Below are 10,248 nucleotides of genomic sequence, written 5' to 3'. Positions count from 1 at the left end.
CTGTAGTTTGCCAAAACACTGCCACTAGGTAAAACTGGATGAAGAGAGCACTATATGAGATTCCTGTGTTATTCCTTCCAATTGTGTGTGGACCTCAAAAATACCTTACATTTAAAATGTTAATGTGCAGAACAAGAAAAAACTTTAGTGTTACCTGACCATAACCCAGGAGTGATGGTCTACAAGTCTCTGGTAGAGTGCAAAAGAGGAGGCCACCAGCCATATGTGGTGATGTATTCTTATAATCCCAGAGTCTCAGCAGGTGATGAGCAGGAACATCGTGAGATCAAGACCAAATTGGGCTATATAGGGAGATCCTGTCTCAAAAAAACAGAAGAAGAACAGGAAAGAGAGAGAGAGAGAGAGAGGGAGACAGATGGACAGACAGACAGATACACCACAGTCAGAACCCTGAGAAACATTAAGACTTGAGGGCTACTGCAGGAAGAGGATCCCAAAGGTGACTAAGTAAGTACTTCTCCTTATGTGTAAACCAGGGAATAGCCAAAGGAAGAGTGGGAGGCTTGGTCTTAGAAAGTGGCACTTAAGCCTATTTTTGGGTAAAATGGATAATGGTGTGTAGGGGCAATATCCAACAAATAGCCACTATTTACCAGTGGACACAGACTTTTACTGAACCTAAAGGGAATGAGTTTATGGTGTTAGGATAACAGCAATCCAGTCCAGAACAAAGAAAAATACATTTATTTTAGACTAATTAAGACTGAGATATAGGAAAACTCAAAACTCAGCAACTGTGGAAAAAAATATGACAAATGATAGAAAACAAAATCATAGACCCAAAGCATATACTCTGCTGATAGACACTGAAAGGGAAAACAGATAGTAATGCAATGATGTACAAAATGAAAAATAGATCCAAAAATATAGAAATACATACAAAAATGTAACTAAATGACTGCACCTTAGTTGCCTGTTGTCTGTCTCATTGCAAGGACAGAATACCTGACATCCACAAGTTAAAGAAGGAAAGATTTCTTTTCTTTAATAGTTGGGAGAGGTTTCAGTCCATAATCAGCTGGCTTCAAGGTAAGGTGGCACAGCAGAAGGGCATGGCAGAGGAGAAATAGTCCATGGTGTGGCAGGGACGAAGCACCTAGCAGGAGGCCTTCATTTTCCCTTTTATTCCACTCACACTATAAGCCTATTGGGTGGTGGCATCTACACGCAGGGTGGGGCTTCCCATCATCCATATCCAGAATTATGATAAACCAATCAGTGGGCTAATCCAGTAGCACACACTTAATCCATTCTCACACACCCATGATACAGCCACCTCCCAGAAACCTCATCTATGAATGAATGAGGCTTTGGGGGACATCTAGATACAAGCAAGAATAGTTTAAATATGAAGGGGGGAGGTATATATAAACATATTAGTCAAATTCCAACTACAAATGAGACATATTTCATGTTTCTAAACCTTATCTCTTTACTTTAACCTCTTCTTTAAAAGACCTGGGTAATTCTCAAGAAATTCTTTAGTCAACTTGAATGAGTAGGTTTGACAATTGTTTTGTCCACCACAAGAAGTTAAATCAAGTAATTTTACTCCTCTCACTATTATAACAAAAATTATTTATTGGGATATCAAAATAGTATGTCTATTAAATATGTATCTAATGATTAGTTAGGTCTTTGTGATAATACTGTTACAAAGGGAAATGCAGATATTTTGGTGAAAAGTTTTATTTTTAACACAGGTCTAAGTATTTGGGATTTTAGCATTTTTAGGCTGAAATGTACTTTAGAGATTCTAACTCAGATGAATATAGATGTGAGCATTGAAACTCAAAGATGTCAAATGAATTAATATGACAATTATTTAGTGACTGAAGCAGGATTCAGCTTGGATTTCCTGACCCATGGACCAGATTCACTATTTCCTTCCCACTGAAATGCCTCCTTTCTGCAGATTACCAGCTGAATAAGTAGTTGTCTGTAGCATCTATAATATGAAATCCTTATACAGAGCTGAGGAAGCCAGTTGTGTTGTATCTGAATTCTGATGCTCTTGGTGGAGACATAATAGGGCACATGTCTGCTGTGGGATGCCCCTGGGCTTGAACTCCAGCTGTGCTGCATGCTTACTGTTTGATCATTGGGAATTAATTATTCTCCTTACAAATTCTCTCATCTGTGAAATGGTGGCTAAAATCCACTTCAAGAAGTGTGGGTAGAGTTCTTAGAAAACTGAAAGTTTTCAGAACAGGCTATCATATCTTTATAGAAGTTTGCTAAATAAATATGTAATATATCCATGTGCATTGTAGGTACTTCCTCTTGGGTACGCTTTCCCAGAAGGAACTATTTCCAAGTCTGGCTTTTACTTTTTTCAAGTCTTCCCTCCTGTAATTCATAGACATTGTTTTCCAGACCTCATACACAAAATCTTTATCAAATTGTAGAAGGGAAAAAAGGTGGACTGCCCTTTAAGGTCTTTACTAAGATAAGTACATTTGTGATTTATTTGAAATGGATTCAACTAACATCTTGAGGATCTACAACACTTTTTTGTGTCTATGTATTCTATTCTAATGTAAATTTTGTTTCCTCTACTCTGACAAATCTGTAAAAGTGACAAATTGTATTAAATGTAATAAAACAAATGTTATTAGTTCTTGACTCATCTTGTCAAAGCCATAACTTGGTCAGCTTGATAGCCATCCCTAAGCCTAATCAGGCTTCTCACCTGTGCCTCACTCTCATGGGGACCCACCACATTGACTTCCAGAGGACACCTTGTGAATGCTGAAATCTAGTGAAGATTCCATCTCCCGTGGCTCAAAAAGTGCTGGTCTCTTTTCCATGTAGTGTCCATGCTGTTGATTTCAGTGTAAAAGTCAGGGAAAATGTTTTTCCCTTCCATGAAGTATTACAAGTTATTACCCAGGAGCAGAGAAGTGTTGGTTTTCCATAGTCCTTGGAGTAAAAGGGATATTTATTTCTACCAGGATCCCTTCTCACTAATTTGAGTTCCTAAAGCCTGACTGATAGAGGATATGGCTTTGCCCATATTAATTTGCCCTGGTCTCTATACATCCTTCAGGAAAACAAGAAAGCACCAAAACTTGGTTCCAAGAGGCCAGTCCACACCCTCCTCAGATGACTCCCTGACAAATTTAAATCATAGCTGAGGAACAAGACACCTACTCTCACCCATCCTAACCACCTCTGGATTTCATCCATTTTCCTCTCACTTTTGATAATCTGAAGGATTATTATTATTACAGTGATTTCTTTTCTACAGACTTTATTTCCAGTGCTTAATCTATATACTACCAGTTCTGGCCCTATTACTTTGAAATCCAAATGATGGATGGATCTAGTCACAAATATACTGTGTCTTTGTTCTATATATAATGGGTTAAGATTACATTTCCTGTTCTGTAAAAAGTTTAAAGCCCAAAGTTAAAAGCTGTTCATTCATCATGCTCCCACGCCCACCCTCAATGTCTGGTTGCAAAAGCGGGCTTTGGTGGTCAGGTACTGGGCAAGAAATAGCTATCTTAGAAAAAGGAAGCCGTGTTTGTCTTGCTTCTCTGTGCCTGTTGACACATTGCTTTCTGGGGTCAAGGACGGCCATCTCACATTTGCTATCCATTCCTTATTAAAGGAACCACAGGGTCATGCTATACACCGGGCAGTGGCCATTTTTAAATTCCTTACCCAGAACATTTACTTAGAGCAGCTAACTGAGTGAATCAATGAGCCCAAGTAGAGTTTTAAAGGTAATTGATATCTTACTCAAATTTTTTTAAAAAAAGATGCTCTATTTGCTTTCTTCATGTTTTCAGTGTGAGGTCCTTAAAGGAGCTTCATCACAGTATGGGTTAGTCCATGATCTGGTGAAGACTGCCTTATGTTCTCTATCTTGAACTTGGGAGTTCATTTCAGAATTGCAAAGCTCATAATATTTGGCATAATAACAGTGACTAAAAGTATATTATTGCAATAACCTGAGCAATTTCATGTAGGGGCAATTTGATCATGGGTAAGATACGATTCTTCAGATAGAAAATCAATTTTATCTTTTTTAAAAAAATGTCCTGTTTCATGACAACATTACTAAAAGTTTTTGAGGGATCCAGAAATTGACCATGAAACACAAACATTTGTTGCTGAGATCAATAGCAAGGAGTCGCCCCTGGTTCCATTTAAAAGGGTTTGATGGTCCCCTTCAAAGGGCCGGGTTGCTCCAGCACAATAAACACTTTGAAGCACAATGCTTTGTCATCCTCCTGCCTTAGGCCTGCCTGTTTCTGGCATAGATTAACAATGTTTGCCTTTTTTCCCTCATTCTTTCTTTTTTTCTGTATTTCACAATGAGGAGAGTTTTGCCTTAGTGACTCTCTCTGTCCCATGTGAGACCAAGCTTTTCAAATGGCTTAGGCTTTGCTACTCCACTGTGTTAAAACAACTTCATTAATAAAAGATGGATTCCTCTGGGGGTCTTTTGTTGCCACATTGCAATATTTGTGTGAGAACATTGTGTCCCCCACATTACAGTGAGGCAGGCACGGCTGCCACCATGACAGTGAAAATTACAGCAGCACTTTAACTGGCCTTGGGTGGCTTTTTCAATACTTTTCTGACAGTGATAAGATTTTTCCTGCACAATTTCTCTGCCTTCTTCCCGAGAAGAAATCAGCTTAAGGAAAAGAGGATTCTTCCTCATTTTTATTCAATCACTTGGCTTAATATTTCCTCCAAACCACCACCAAATCTTCACTGTCAGGTTTCCTGCATAAAAGAAGATTTCTCTGGAGTCCACTGAGTGAATTGGAAGTCATGGTGAAACTCCCAGGATCAAGGCCCTTCTTGAAATGTGACATTGTCAAGTAGGGCAATTGTGCATTTCCAAAATGTCTTGAAACATCTCTGTGATTTTATGCTTGTGGATAAACAATTTGCCTTTCCTATTTTTCTCACTCTAGTCTCTAATTGCATGACAATGAAAGAAAGCCTGAGAGGGTGGAATGGAGAATTTCTAGTGAGTCTGCATTCATGGGCCAAAGAGAAGACAAAAAAATTCAATTAATGCAGAAACACTAGAATTGTCTTAAATGGCAAAAAGGCATTATTTATTGCAAAAGGAATTATTATACTCCTTGCTTCCCTTTTGACAGTTGCTTTCTCAGACAATGGCCTTCTGAGGGATTGAGACTCTATATGACACGGATTTACGTAGGAAATCATGACATTATTTCTCCCCTTTTTATATAGTGGGTGTATGCATATTAAAAATATTTTTGTTTTCTTTCAATCCTTTTTGTTTAGATTATGACAACATTATGTAAATCTAATAACAGTGTTACTCATTTGCAGTTCAATGGGATTTTAACTTCACTCTTAATTGTTAAACTTGGCAGGAAATGAAGGCTAATGTGCCTGCTCCTGTGGGCACACATGTAAATATCACTGGTGGGCACACACGTATCACTGGACTCATGAAGTACTTTTACAAAAGATTTCCTCTAGCAAAACATAAAAACAAAATACTAAGACAAAGTACTAAGTATACAGCTTAACTATAACAATTCTCTTCTAATTTTAAAAACTTGAGGGTTGGGGATACAGTTGAGTGGCATAGCCCCTGACTAGAAAGCACAAGATCCTGAGTTCTATTCCCAGTACCAAAAAATAAATAAAAAATAAAAAATTGAAACTCTCCTACTGAAGTATAAAGGGGATGAGATGAATTCACATGAATTTGGGATTTCAGTTGGAGGCAATGGTGAACAAAAAATGTTGTACTGAAAAATTATGTAACCTTTATACCCAGTTCAACCCCTCTTTTTTCCCTCAGTACATGAGAATATTAACAGGATAATGGAATTATAGGAAAGCAAAAAGAAGATTCACTTTAGATTTGATTATAGATTTGGCTTGGGGCCTAGTTCAAACTAATGTTACTTAGCTGTGCCTGAAATTCCTTGGCAAAAGCTGAGATAACATCTACCATGAAAGGTAGTTAAAACAGTAATAGGTGAGTATCCAGTGAAGGGACATGGAGAGGTTCTTGTTTCCCATGTCATCTATGGACATTATTTCCTCCATGTAGCCTTGGGGATGGGCACAGATACTAGACAAAATCTGTAGAAGTGAAGGTTGAAGAACCAATTAATTCTTGACTTGACTTTGGATTCTGAATGGGCTCTTGTTGGTTCTAGTACCAGCACTAGGTATGTGTCCCTCACATGTATGTATTTCTCTAGCTCTAGTTGCTCTATGTATTCCTGTTTTCTAGCCAGAAAGGAAAATTTTAAAAAAGAAGAGAAGGAAAGAAGGAGGGAAAGAGAGAAGAAAAGAATGTCTTTATTTCCTGCAAATAGTTGCCACTACAGTTAGAGAAATAAGAAATTAACAAAATGAATGAAATATAAATATTGCTGGCCCAAGCATCTGCAGTTTATTACAAGCCTCTGCCATGGCAATGTATGTTCTCTTTCTGCTTGAGCTCTCTCACTCCACACTTTATACACTCCTCCTTATTCAAGCTGTTCTTTAGCCTCTTCTAGATAATCACAATAGAAACAAAATAATTACCCAGCAAAGGATGTGGCAATATGTGTGCAAAGTCAATTTTGGAAAAATCAATAAATAAGACATAAAATAAAAATAAAAATAAATACATCCCAAACAGGTCTTTTTATTTAACATAAGGCCAAAGAAGCTATCAGGCGTTGCTGAATACTGTCCACTAGCTATACAAAATATGGTCTGCATGCCTCGCAAACACCAAAATATCCGCTGGAATGCCATAGAAATAAATAACTTCTGCTATAAACACATGAAAACATATCAAACTGTTATTTCTTTAAACATATTGTAAATAAAAAAATTACCAGTACTTCTACACAATAAATATTAAGAAACCATTGACATAGTTGAAATGCACTCATATAAATTAACAACTTTAATTACATTAGCCAAATAGACATTGGTTAAAGAACTGCATGTAGTATGCCAAAGGGAAAAAAAACACAAAATAAAAATAAAAACACACAAACAAATAACATCAACCACAGAACATAAAAAAAAAATTAAAACAAAACAGGCTTCAGATTATCTTGGCTTTCATAATTATATTTTTCTTTTTAAGAAAAATATCAACCCATTGTCAATGCACTGTTTTCCAAAGCATTTAAATAGAGGGTAAAACCCATTGAAAATTAATACAGAAGAAATGATTCACTTTATGCATATAAATAAATAATAATATAGCTGAGACATGTGGTTTGTTTCTGCTCTTGAAGATGCAAACAGCTTCTAAGCATTCATTTTCTCTGATCCATTCAATAGCTTCTCAGTAATACAGGGTTTAATTTAAACACATACAATGTCCACCCCCAAACCTTCTGCCCACATCTATAAGTTTCATTTATTATGTAGGTCTTCAGGGTGACTAAGTTTTCTCTACATGAAAAGGGGAAGTTGCCAAATGGCCCACAGGAAATTATGTTTTCAAGTGAATGTGATAATTTGAATCTCTGGTTAATGCAGAGGCATATTTGTTTGTATTTAGAGTCCCCTCTTGAAGCCAAATCCTACAAGGGTGAAAAAGTTTTTTTTCCTTGCTCTAACTTTGAGGAGACTGCAAGAACTCTTCTTGAAAATGGAGTGTGGAATCAATCTTAAATGAACTTGAAATTGGCTGGTGAGCTGGGATAACAAAATCCCAGTAAGTGTGTTGAAATTTGCTTTACTTTTTTGGGGGGGAAAAAAGAAGAGCATTAAAATTCAGCCTATGAAATCCTTGTTATTTTGAGATATTGAGGACAAGTGCTTTTTAGAGCTGCTAGAATTAGTGTGGGCAGACACTTGAAGGCATAGAGTTCAACCCCAGAGTAAAAGTGGCAAAATAGTAAGATCAACTAAAGATATCCTCCTTCATCAGGTATGATGGAGTATTAAGAACCCAAGAGGGTAGAATTTAAAGGCTTTTTATTTTGGCCTAATGTGGCTACGTGAAAAGAGTGATTGCTCAGAAGGCTTTGTAACTTCTGAGATTGTTGAAGATGGTACAATAATGTCTTCCAATATTATTAAAGATGGTGGCAATTTCTAATTCTTTCTCAAGGCCATATAACTTTAAATGAAACAAGGTTAAAATTTGTGGGTGTGCGATAACCGAAGCATTTACTATCTAATTAAAATACTGTCGTACGAAATTTCACTTAACTCTTATAATTATTACCGTGGCCACTCATCAAACCCCAGTTCACCCCTAGGAGGTCTAGGACTTAAAGGGCCTAACAAAATGGCGGACTGATTTGAGATGAGTGGGAGCTACATATAGCTGTCTTTGTAAATTCCTGTTTTTCCCATGGCCTTAGCTTTCTCCACCATTGCACAGTGAACTAGGACTTATATCCTCACACTATTTCCATAGGTTCCAGTGTTATTTCCAGTATCAAAAAGAAGCAGTTCAAAGGGCCCTCAAAGCATTTTGTTAGAATTGGAAAATTGGTCATCTTCCCCTCTCCCTAGTTTCCTCACCAAGCCCACCTTCTCCACATGCATGATGCCCACAGTTGCTAGACCTTCACTAGAATCCACCAGGAGCTTTTTCCACAGCACAGGCTGTGTTTCCTGTGTAAGGCAGGATGGGCCCTTAGAACACAGTAAGTCTATGTGTCCAGTAACAAGACTAAGGTAATCTGCCTGTGCACCTCCTCGTGCTATATATACCAACTGAGCCTAATTTTAAACCATCTTTTGTTATATCAGCTTTCTCACTGATAGTTCATTCTCCTCTGACTGCTTTTTAATCTATGAATTGACACACGGCTAAGAGTATCACCATTTTACAGAATATTGACAAATGTCATCTTTCTCCATTAGAAAATGTTTTCCAATTTTTAACAAACAGATAAGTCAGTGAAAATAAGGCTCTGTATTTTAAACACATAGACAAATATCTTATTAGTTGTTCTAAGCAAGCAAAATACTGAAATAAAGTAAAGACACCTAACTTTAAGCATATTCTTTGATGTCTATAAGACAGGTTTTTTGTTTGGTTTGGTTTCGGGTTTTTTTTGTTTGTTTTGTTTTTTGTTTTTATTTTTGCATCTGAATCAATACATACAAACTTCCACACCAAGAGCTTTGGTAGCAAATTAAAATATTAGAGTTGTACTACTGCCCTCATCCCTGCCTCCTCTTAACTGTTCTCTTCCTCAATTCCAATTCTCATTAAACACCTTCCCCTAAAAATTTAGCTTTGAACAAGTAACAACAACACTGTTTGACCCAGCTGGTGCAGGTAATATCGCTCCTGTTCAGACCTCAAACAAACAAAAAAAGCACCCAACACTTTTATTCTGGCCTGACGGTTTGTTGTTGTTTTTGTGTTGTTGTTTTTGTTTTTGTTTTTTCAGAAAAAGTTTCTGATTTAAGATTGATTCCAATATTCCAATAGATAATAAATATAAAGTGAAAAAAAAATCAGCCCACAGTTTTGATTAGCATCCTGTTTTCCCCACAGGGGATAAGTTTAGGAGGTGGAGAACAAGAAAGACAAAGGAATTTGATTCCTGTACATTTATTTATAGAGGGCCTTGCTGAGTACTCACTGGAATTTTCAGGCTTTTGCCTTCTAAATTTTTGAAATGTGCCCACCTAGTTCAGAGTAAAAGCAAAAACTATAGCCTATCCTTCTTAAAAATACTGTGTTTTGCACACAAACATTCATTGCTTTAAGAACATTAAAAAAAGACAACCTGAAGTGCTTAAATTGTGTATGGACATGGTACAATACATGTATATATACACACAGGTATGCGTATGCACAAGCAATGTATATATACACATACAAGCATGTAATCTCATGAATTTGATTGAACTTGATATCCAACAGTGTACAACTACTGTACATCCAGTATGAAATGTCCTGTTTCACGGATGTCAAAAGAGTCAAAAACCAAACTTCTCAGGTCGTTTAAGCCTGAACGCAATCCACCCACCTCAACCTTGACTCTCAACCCCTGACTCACTGATGGTCAATGATACCAATCATAGACAGACTGTTTAAAGGCTCACACAAATGTCTTTGGTGTATGTGTCTATTTTTTAAGGTACAAAATAATAATAATAATTATAATTATAATAATAAAAATAGCTATTTTGTGTGCTGTAGCAGTTCTTTTATAGCTCACATTAAGTGCAGCTCTTAAACCCCGCCCCCACCCCCACCCAAAGAAAATACTTGTTAAATAAGGATTA

Source organism: Chinchilla lanigera, unplaced genomic scaffold (genome assembly GCF_000276665.1).
Source record: "Chinchilla lanigera isolate Chin_1 unplaced genomic scaffold, ChiLan1.0 scaffold00059, whole genome shotgun sequence".
Classification (NCBI taxonomy): Eukaryota; Metazoa; Chordata; class Mammalia; order Rodentia; family Chinchillidae; genus Chinchilla; species Chinchilla lanigera.
The sequence above is the reverse complement of the archived record's forward strand: the minus strand, read 5'-3'. Positions refer to the sequence as shown.